This window comes from Ochotona princeps, chromosome X, assembly GCF_030435755.1.
Source record: "Ochotona princeps isolate mOchPri1 chromosome X, mOchPri1.hap1, whole genome shotgun sequence".
NCBI lineage: Eukaryota > Metazoa > Chordata > Mammalia > Lagomorpha > Ochotonidae > Ochotona > Ochotona princeps.
This window is the reverse complement of record NC_080865.1, coordinates 92,871,368-92,881,269: the sequence shown is the minus strand read 5'-3', so window position 1 is coordinate 92,881,269 and position 9,902 is coordinate 92,871,368.

The window sequence follows — 9,902 nt, the reverse complement described above, 5'->3', positions numbered from 1 at the left end:
TTTTGAGAACTGGACTGTCTGATACCTGGGCCATCTTCCACAGCTTTTCCCAGGCCTAGAGTAAGGATGCCTCCGAGAATGAACTGGCTCCCCCAAGCACCGCAGTCTGCCCTCCATACACCTGAGTCACCTGGACAAGCTCATGCCCTGAAGTTGGATTCAACTCACTGGAGATAGCTGGCAGCCCCAGGCACCTGGAGAAAACAAACAAAAGGCTTAGAGGAATGGAATACCATCCTAAACTCCAAATCACAGTCATGCATTACTTAATGACAGAGAATATGATCAGAGAAACACATCCTTAGGCAGTTTCGTAGGTGTGCAAACGTCACAGAGTGTACGTGCACAAACCAAGGCCACTGCCTTATCATTGGGCAGCATAGTCCTAGGAGACCTTATGCGAGCTGTCATTGACCGAAGTGTTATTTTGCAGCACGTGACTGTATTTTCTTTACACTGAAATCCAACGTTCACATTGCAAGTTTGTGGAGAATGTGATGCTGAAATCTTTTGTAGATGAACTGTTTCTGGGTTGGGATTTCAGACATAGTAGGGCAGCTCATTATGACAAATGGGCAATCAGCCCTTGGCGTGAGGGTTTGTGAAAGGGGCTGATGAGCCAGCTTTGTGGTGAAGCAGGCTTAGCTGGCCTGTGACCCCAGCAGCCCATGTGGGCCAGTTCAGCTGGTCAGCTCTTCTGAACCAGCTGCCTACTCATGACCTGGGAACGCTGTGAAAGATGGTCTAGGTGTTTGGGCTCCTGCTCCCACGTGAGAGACGCCAAGGAGACTCTGGGCTTCTGGCTTCCCCCTGCTGAGCACGGACCCTGGAGGCCATGTGGAGAGTAAACCACCAGATGGAAGACCTCTCTTTCTCCATCACCCCACTCATACGTAACTCAGATTTGCAAATGACAGAAATCTGCTGTCGGCATTTTTTTCGTGAACTTTTTTTTTTTTCTGTTACTAGGGACATGCATATGCAGGGTTGTCATGTCCCTGGTGAATGTGTCTTTTCTTTTATGCAACACTCTTTTATTCTGCTGCAGCTCCTGGAATCTGTCTGGCCCAGCCTCAGCCGTTGTGCCCACAGGGGGAGTTTCTCTCATGGCCTTTCCTTGACTTGCAGAGTGCGTCCCTTCCAGCTGTGTTCCCACATGGCCTTGTCTCTATGTACAAACATTTCTCATTTGAGGATTTTCCTATGCTTGCTTAGACCTCTCATAATTTTTTTTTAATTATATGTTTTGGGGCCCGGTGCAGTAGCCTAGCGGCTAAAGTCCTCGCCTTGAGCACTCCAGGATCCTGTATGGGCGATATGGGTGCCAGTTCTAGTGCCAGCAGCCCCGCTTCCCATCCAGCTCCCTGCTTGTGGCTTGGGAAAGCAACTGAGGATGTCCTTGCGACCCTGCACCCATGTGGGAGACCTGGAGGAAGTTCCTGGCTCCTGGCTTCAGACTGACACAGCACCGGCCATTGCGGCCGCCTGGGGAATGAATCATCAGATGCAAAATCCTCCTCTCTGTCTCTCCTCTTTTCTGTATATCTGACTTTCCAATAAAAATAAATAAATATTTTTAAAAATTATGCATTTTGCACCTACTATGTTAATACTAATATATCAATATATAATCAACTAACATCAACAATAGTGAATGTATAATACATTATCTAGTAATATATTATTAATTAAATAGTAATATTTATGTATTTGAAATGTACTCTTTAGGGACCCGCACTATGACATAGCATGTAAAGCCACAGTCTAAAGCACCAACATTTCATATGGACATAGATTTGAATGCCTGGGTTGGAGTCCCGCTGCCACTTCCAATCCAGCTTCCTGCTAATGCCAATCCAGGGAGGCAGCAATGATGGCTCAAGCACTTAGTCCCTGTCACCCGCCTGGGACACCCAGATGGAGTTTTAGGTTCCTGACTTTAGACTGGGATACACACACATTGGACTGTCACCCTTCTCCCTTTCTCTCTCTCTCTCAATCTCTCTATCTTCCTCCCACTTTCCATCCCTCCCTGTCAAACTGCCTTTCAAATATATACATGTCCTTTTAAGTGCGCACTTACAATGCAGCCCAGCCCTGCATATACATGTGAATCTGAGTTCTTCCCCACATCATCCTCTTGCCTCTTCCTACCTGCAACCCCCCCTCAAACACTTTCATGTTCATTATTCTCTTGCAGTTTGGCCCAGGAATATGGTCCCAAGCAGATGAAGGTCATGAATGGCACAGAATTGTGCATGTATGAGGCAGCTGCCAAAAGTTCATAATACATAATATGAAAAAAAAAAAAGAAATCAACTATGCTTAGGTTTCAAAATTCTTTGCACCACAATAAGCCTGTCTTTTCACTTCATCCTAGCACGAACTTTGTGAAGCACCTTCATAAATACCTCTGCTCTATCACTGCCCTCAAAGCTACCCCAAAGCAGAGTAGCTCAAAGCCAACAGCCATTTCTTTCTATCTCTTGGTTTTGTAGGCTTGGAATTCAGGCAGGTTTGCCTGAGTGATTCTTCTGTTTCATATGGTTGAGTGGAACTCATGGGAATGAGTTGAGTGTTGAGGCTAGCAACTGTTAACTGGTGTGTGACTGCCAGCACGGCTGAGCCTGGGCGGTCGGTGAGTCTGCAGGCTCAGGACTTCCAGAGAAAACACTTCAAGAAAGCCAAGCCGAAGGCCTAGGCTTTTAGTGACCTTGCCTTGGAGTCCCGGAGTTTCACTTCTGCTGCTATCACTTGGTTGAAGAAATGTCCAAGAGAGGGGAATTAGCTCCACCCAGTAATGGGAAGATTAGAAAAGAATTTGTGGCCATCTTTAATCCACCACAGTTCCCAAAACAGTGTGTTTCTAAGCATTTTTATGCCAGATGTTTGGAGGGGCTCTATACATGCCGAACATTCCACAGTAAACATTTCCTCTCAGGCTGATCTGTAGATCTTTTTATTATTAAAAATGGTTTTCAATACAGAAAATTTAAAACATAAAACATAGTATCAAGGGGGCTGATATTGTGAATTAAATTGTTGCCTGTGATGCTAGCATCCCTTATGGGTATTGGTTTGATATCTAGTTGTTCCATTGTTTTGTTTTTCTTTTATTTTTGATGATATTTACATAGTTGATTAGGGTGAGAAGGGTTGAGGATTAGGGAAAAATGGGTGAGACCATTGTTTACAAATTTTCTTTTTCTTCTCCCTGTATCTGCAGGAAGGAGGGAGCAGATAAGGGCAACGCCCAGCCTCCCAACTGCCTCAGGACCCAGGGATGGGGAACAGTCACTGGATAGCATCCCAGGGTCCCCACTGTGCAGCATGCTCTGAGGTTTCTGCTTAAGCGGCTTCAATAGTTCTGAAATGTTGTCAATCTCACTGCTCCAAGGTTGAGGAAATCCTTCCGAGGTCCATTGGCTGACATAGTCCACCATTCACCCAGAAATTTTCTGCCAACACTTGGCTGGGGTAGTTGTCCAATTTGTTCTGTTTTCTTTCCTCTGCTATGGTACCAGATGTCCTCTGCAGGCCTCACTGGACTGCCATATCCTCCATGTGCATCTGGGTATGTGTAAAGGGACATTGTGACCCTAGAAGTTCAGGGAGCACAGGATTATAATTGATAGGACAATAATATTTGTATGAGGACAACTGAATGTGTACCATTCCTGTAACTAAATGGATATCATTTGTATGAGAACAGCTGAGTGGACAGCATGTGAATGAGAACACTTGGTGGAATATACAAAACGAGTTCCAGATAAAAGTATAGAAACAGTTGATGGGTTTGTGGATAAGCTCAATACCTCCTCCCTTATCCCATATGAGCCTCAGTGTAGAAAGTCTGATGCCACTAATAAACTTCGGCTTTTGATCATCAGTCAGAGTCCACGCATGTTATTATTATTTGCTCTGTGCACCAAGTCCATCACTGTAGGACAGCGACAGGTATGCCATCCACTGCTCCATCTAAGCCAATGAAGAGGCCCAGTTTTGACACATGCTCCCACACTCAGTCCACAGATACTGTGCCTATTCTGGCACACCCTAGACCCAGTCCACATCCATGCTGTGAGACACTGCAGTCATGTCCAGTCCAGAATGCTGCCCCCATTCCGACTCTCGCACTCACTAGTGGGAGCCACAACCCAACAGAGGCATCCCCTTAGCTCCCCAACCAGGCGTGTTCCCAGCCATCCATACTGCACGTACCAATGGTTGCTCTGACCCAGTTTGGCATAGCCCATCTCCCATCTTGGCCTTTGCCATCAGGTGCTGCAGCCTGAGCTGTCCCAGCCTGACCTTAGTCCCAACTTTCGCTAGTGGGTGCTATAGCCCATCCCTGCCCAGTCTGTTTCCATCCCTGGTTCATGCAAACTGGTAGGTATGATAGCTTAACTCGGCATTACTAACACTTCAGGCTGCTCCACCTCTGACCCAGCTCCCTGCTAATGCACCTGGTAAAGCAGCAGAAGATGGCCCAAGAGCTCGGGCCTCCACACCCATATAGATGGGAGACCCAGAGTTCCAGACTCCTGGCGTCAGCCTCTGCTGTCCATTTGGGAACTGAACCAGCAGGTGGAAGATGTGTGTGTGTGTGTCTTACTCCCTGTTTAACTCTGCCTTCCAAATAAATAGGAACATATTTAAAAACGGTATCATGAACCCCACGTATGCCTATCACCCAGCTTCAACAGCTGTAACCTCAAGGTCCAGTATGGAACAGGGATCCAGAGATATTCCCACCTACCTTGCTTCACTTCCACACAATTTTGAGGGTTTTATGCTGTTGTTGTTTTGTTTTGTTTTATTTGAGATTTGTCTATTTGAAAGGCAGAGAGAGCAAGCTTCCTTCAGCTTCCCAAATGCCAGCAATGGTGAGCTCTGTACCAGAGAACCCAGAAATCTAAAACTTTGCCATATATTTTTGTTTAAAATTTTTAATGATATATTTTCACTTATTTGAAAGAGTGACAGAGAGGGAGATACAGAAAGAAAGAGATATTCTGTTGACTGGTTCGCTGTTCCTTGGATCACTGAGTCACTTCATAAATAGTTACAATGCCTGAGGTGGGGCCAGGCTGAAGCCAGCAGCCTAGAATTCCATCCGAGTCTCTCGTCATCTGTGGCTTGCCCGGATGCCTTATCAGGGAGTGGGATTGGAAGCAGAGCTGCCAGGACTCCAATCATCACTCAAATATGTGATGTCAGGGCCGCAGGCAGCAACTTAGTGCGCTGTGCCAAAGCACCAGTCTCACCTCCATATAATTTTTGAAATGAATCATAGACATCAAGCCATTTCATCTGTAAATCTAGTATGGGCATCTCAATGAAAAGATTTTTTTGAAAGGAAGTCATAACCACAATACTATTATTCTACTTTTAAAAAAGATTTATTGTATTGGAAAGGCAAATTTACAAAGAGGAGACAGATTTCTCATCTGTTGGTTCACACCCCAAGTGGCCACAATGGCCAGAGCTGAGCTGATCCAAAACCAGGAGGCAGGAGTCTCTTCTGGGTTTCCCACATGGGTGCAGGGGCCCACTCTGATCCTCGACTGCTTTCCCAGGCCAGAAGCAGGGAGCTGGATGGGAAGTGGGGCAACCTGGACACGAACCAGGCCCATATGGGATGCTGACATCTACAGGAGGAGGATTAGCCTCCCTGTCCTAATTGGTGGTCCACGTGTGCATGCATCACTCTGAACTATGAAAACATCAAAAATCAAATGACTTTATTATTAAACATTAAAAATATATGTGTATATATTCAAGTCATTGTCGGTGCATAAGTGCCAAAAATGTGTGTGCCTACATTAAAGTATTCTCAAATTGGGATCCAGATGACATCCAGTGATTATTTCTTTAAGTCTCTATCTATAACAGCCTTCAAGTCTTTTCCGTATCATTTGTTTGTTGAAGATACCAGAGTGTTCGTCCCTGGAATTGGCTAATTGCGATGCCATTATAAGTGTAGATGATCTCCTGCTTTTACCATAAATTTTGAGTTGATCTTTGAGGCTTGAACAGGGTCATGGTTGGTTGGTTGTTTTTCCTTTTTTAAAAACCATTTTAAAGACTTACTTAATTTTTTTTATTGAAAAGTCAGATATAGAGAGAGGAGAGACTAAGAGAAAGATCTGTCCACTGATTCACTCCCCAAATGGCCGCAATGGTCACAGCTGAACTGATCCAGAGCCGGGAGCCAGAACCTTCTTCTGGGTCTCCCACATGGGTGCAGGGTCCCAAGGCCTTGGGCTGTCCTCAACTGCTTTCCCAGGCCACAAGCAGGGAGCTGGATGGGAAGTGGAGCTGCCGGGACATGAACCAGCACTCATATGGGATCCCAGAGAATGCAAGGCAAGGATTTTAGCCACTAGGCTATCGCACCATCCACTCCACACTGCATTTTTTTTTCTTTTTGTTTAGAGTACTTCATAGGTGGTATACTGAGCCAAACAGTGTCCTGCCAAGTCATGTCCACATGTGAATGTGACCTTATTTATACATAGGTTCTTTGAAGATAGAATGAAGCACAGATGAGAATGAAGCCCTACCCAATACCAGTGTAGTGGTGTGTTTATAAGAAGGAAATTCAGCCTGAGAAATACATGCAAGGGAAGGCAACCATGTGAAGATGGGGGGGGGTGGAATGGAAGTATTCTGCCAGGAGCCAGGGCACATCAAAGACTGCTGGCTCCTGGCAGAAGCCAGGCAGTGCCCAGGAGCACTCTGCCCCCTGGGGGCTCTGCAGAGAGCGTGGTCCTGAGGCACACCTTGAGTGGGACTTTTGGCCTCCAGACTATGAACGATTAAATTTCTGTTGTTTGAAGATGCCCGATTATGGTAGCCCTAGGAGACGGTAAGGGTAGCCGTGTGTTTTCTCATCAGGTAGCGCATAAGCTTTGCTTGTTTTTCTCTTCGTGATGCACTGATTATACTGCTTTTTCCCTTTTAATTTTGTTATATATCAAACCAGCCATGGGGGGATCAAATGAAAAGGTTATGTGAAATTTCTCACTTATTTCAGGGCTTAGAATAGCTCTTGAGATCATCATTTTCTTAACTTTCTTTTTGGTGATGACATTTGTAATTTATATTAGTCAAGGGCTTCATGATGCTACCAAACAGTTTGACAAATGAAAAGACCAAAGTCCAGCTGAACACAGGCGAGAGTTATAGTCAAATGAAAAGATGCTCAGCTTCCTTCTTGAGAACAGTGTTAGTGCCTTCTTATTTATGCTCCACAATCTGTCTCCAAGAAGAATTCTCCCCTCATGTGCTCGTTGAGTAATCAGTAGTGCAGGTCACATAGAAAACAGCATAAATTGTTGTTCTTTTTTATTTTCCCACATATTTGCCATTAAAAAAAATAAATTGGTTTACTAGCATCCTCCAAAGGCAACTAATTCACTGAGTTTTGCTCCTGTTTTTGTTTTATCCTTGTGGTACAACAAAATGTTCCAGAATCTTCTTGTAATACTTCTTGACCCAGACCTTGAATTACCCATTTCTCCAAGGAGCCCTGTTCCTTTCAGTGGGAAATAGTGTTTCAAGGCCACATTCTGGGCCTGTTTCAAATTGCATTTTGTCCCTTCCTCTGCCTCTCAAAATCCCTTTCACCCTGCGCTATTATTCCGTAATATGAATCTCCTTTAAACTGCGGAGTTTATTTGAGTTTACTGTACACTGTAAGCTGCAAGAGTAGACACTTCAATTGGGTTTTTGTTGTTGGCATTGTTCACGGATGTACCCCCACTACCAAGAACAGTGTCTGGCCCATAGCTGATATTCAATAGATATTTGTTGAATGACTGAGTGAATTGTTCAGGCTTGGGATGTACTGGACAATGCATTTGGTCTCAAGTATGCTGAAGGTACCTGCCATACTAGAAGAAGGTCTTTTGTGAGGATAGAGCTTCAAATATGAATTCAGTCTCGTTAATGATCATTGCATTTTTTTCTGTTTTCTTGGTTGAATTCTGGTTTTTTTTTTTAACACTTTAAGTTTTCAAATCTATTTCTATACATTCTTCATACTATTCTGCCTTTTGTAAGTTTTTCTTGGGGCAGGCATTGGGTGTGGTGATTTACTCACTGTCTGGGACACCCAAGTCTCATATTACAGTGCCTGCTGTGAGGGCCAGTTATTCAGCTTCGCTCTAGCCTCATGCCAGTGCATACCTGGCACACATCAGATGGGTCAGGTACTTGGATCACTGCCATCCACATGGGAAACTCAGGCTCAGTTTCCTGCTCCTGCTTCAGCCTGGCTCAGCTCTAGCGGCTACACCCATTTGAACCAGTGGGTGACACTTGTGTATGATGTGTCTGTATGAATTAGAGATAAATATTTAAACTTGAAAAGCTTAGCCAAAACTTGTATTATGAGAACCTTAACAAAACACACAAAAGTAAGCACGTAGGGTAATGAACTCGCTTCAAAATGCATGTACATCCTAGCTCCTATGTGCTAACTCAGTCTTCCATGCCAGTGAATTAATTTCCACAAAATCACAAGAAACACTTCAGTATGTATCTCTACATAAATCTTTTTTTGTAAACAAACGTTTCATATTATTTATTTATTTATTTTTATTGGAAAGTCAGATATACAGAGAGGAGAGACAGAGAGGAAGATGTTCTATCCGATGGTTCACTCCCCAAGCGGCCGCAATGGCTAAAACTAAGCTGATCTGAAGCCAGGAGCCTGGAGCCTCTTCTGGGTCTCCCACACGGGTGCAGGGTCCCAAGGCTTTGGGCTGTCCTCAACTGCTTACCCAGGCCACAAGCAGGGAGCTGGATGGGAAGTGGAGCTGCCGGGATTAGAACCAGCGCCGCTAGGGATCCCGGAGCATTCAAGGTGAGGACTTCAACCACTAGGCCACGGTGCCAGGCCCCTACATAAATCTTATTTCTAGTGTTTTATGTGATTTTTAAGAATCTCTACTATAGGGTCCGGTGCAATAGCATAGTTCTTCATATGTTCTTCATATGCTATTGGAGTCACCGATTCTAGATTTCTCAGAGGACAGGGCTAGAAGAAATATATTTGCATGCACGAATGTGTGGACACACACATGCATTATACATGATCACATATATACCCATATGTATTTATGCAGATAGCGTTTATTAAACATTTACTAAGGGTTAGCAGGTCCTGGTACTATCTCCTATTCTAAGCCAGGGCCACAGGGTCAGCCCCATCCCACCTCTTTTTCTTGATTGTAGCTCCTTTCCCTACCAAGAAGATGCAGAGAGCTCCCTGGTCCACATGAATTTACTCACTGAATAAATCCTATTAGGTACAGAAAAATATTTCCTTGGTGCTAACCCATGCCTCTGGAAAAAAATAAAGTATATTCAGACTAGTCTTAAACTAGTTTGAACTAGTGTCATGAGTTAAAAATCTACTTGGGCTATTTTTTTTTTCTATCTTGAGTACATGAAGTATCAGTACTGTATTTAAAAGTTACCTCAGTTCATTTATTGTTTGTATTCAACGTTAGGCTTCTCACACATACTTTCCTTTGCTTTTTCTTTCCCTTTCCTTCAATTTCCTCCATTCCATTCTGGCATATAAAACACTGAAATTGATCCACAAGTCAGACCAGTACAAAAACATATTCTGGACCCGGCATAGTAACCTAGTTGCTAAAGTCCTCGCCTTGCATGTGCTGGGAATCCCATATGGGCGCCAGTTCATGTCCTGGCTACTCCTCTTCCCATCCAGCTCCCTGCTTGTGGCCTGGGAAAGCAGTAGAGGACGGCCCCAGGCTTTGGGACCCTGCACCCGTGTGGGAGACCCAGAAGAGGTTCCTGGTTCCTGGCTTCAGACTGACTCAGCTCTGGCCATTGCAGTCACTTGGGTAGTGAAGCAGCAGATGGAA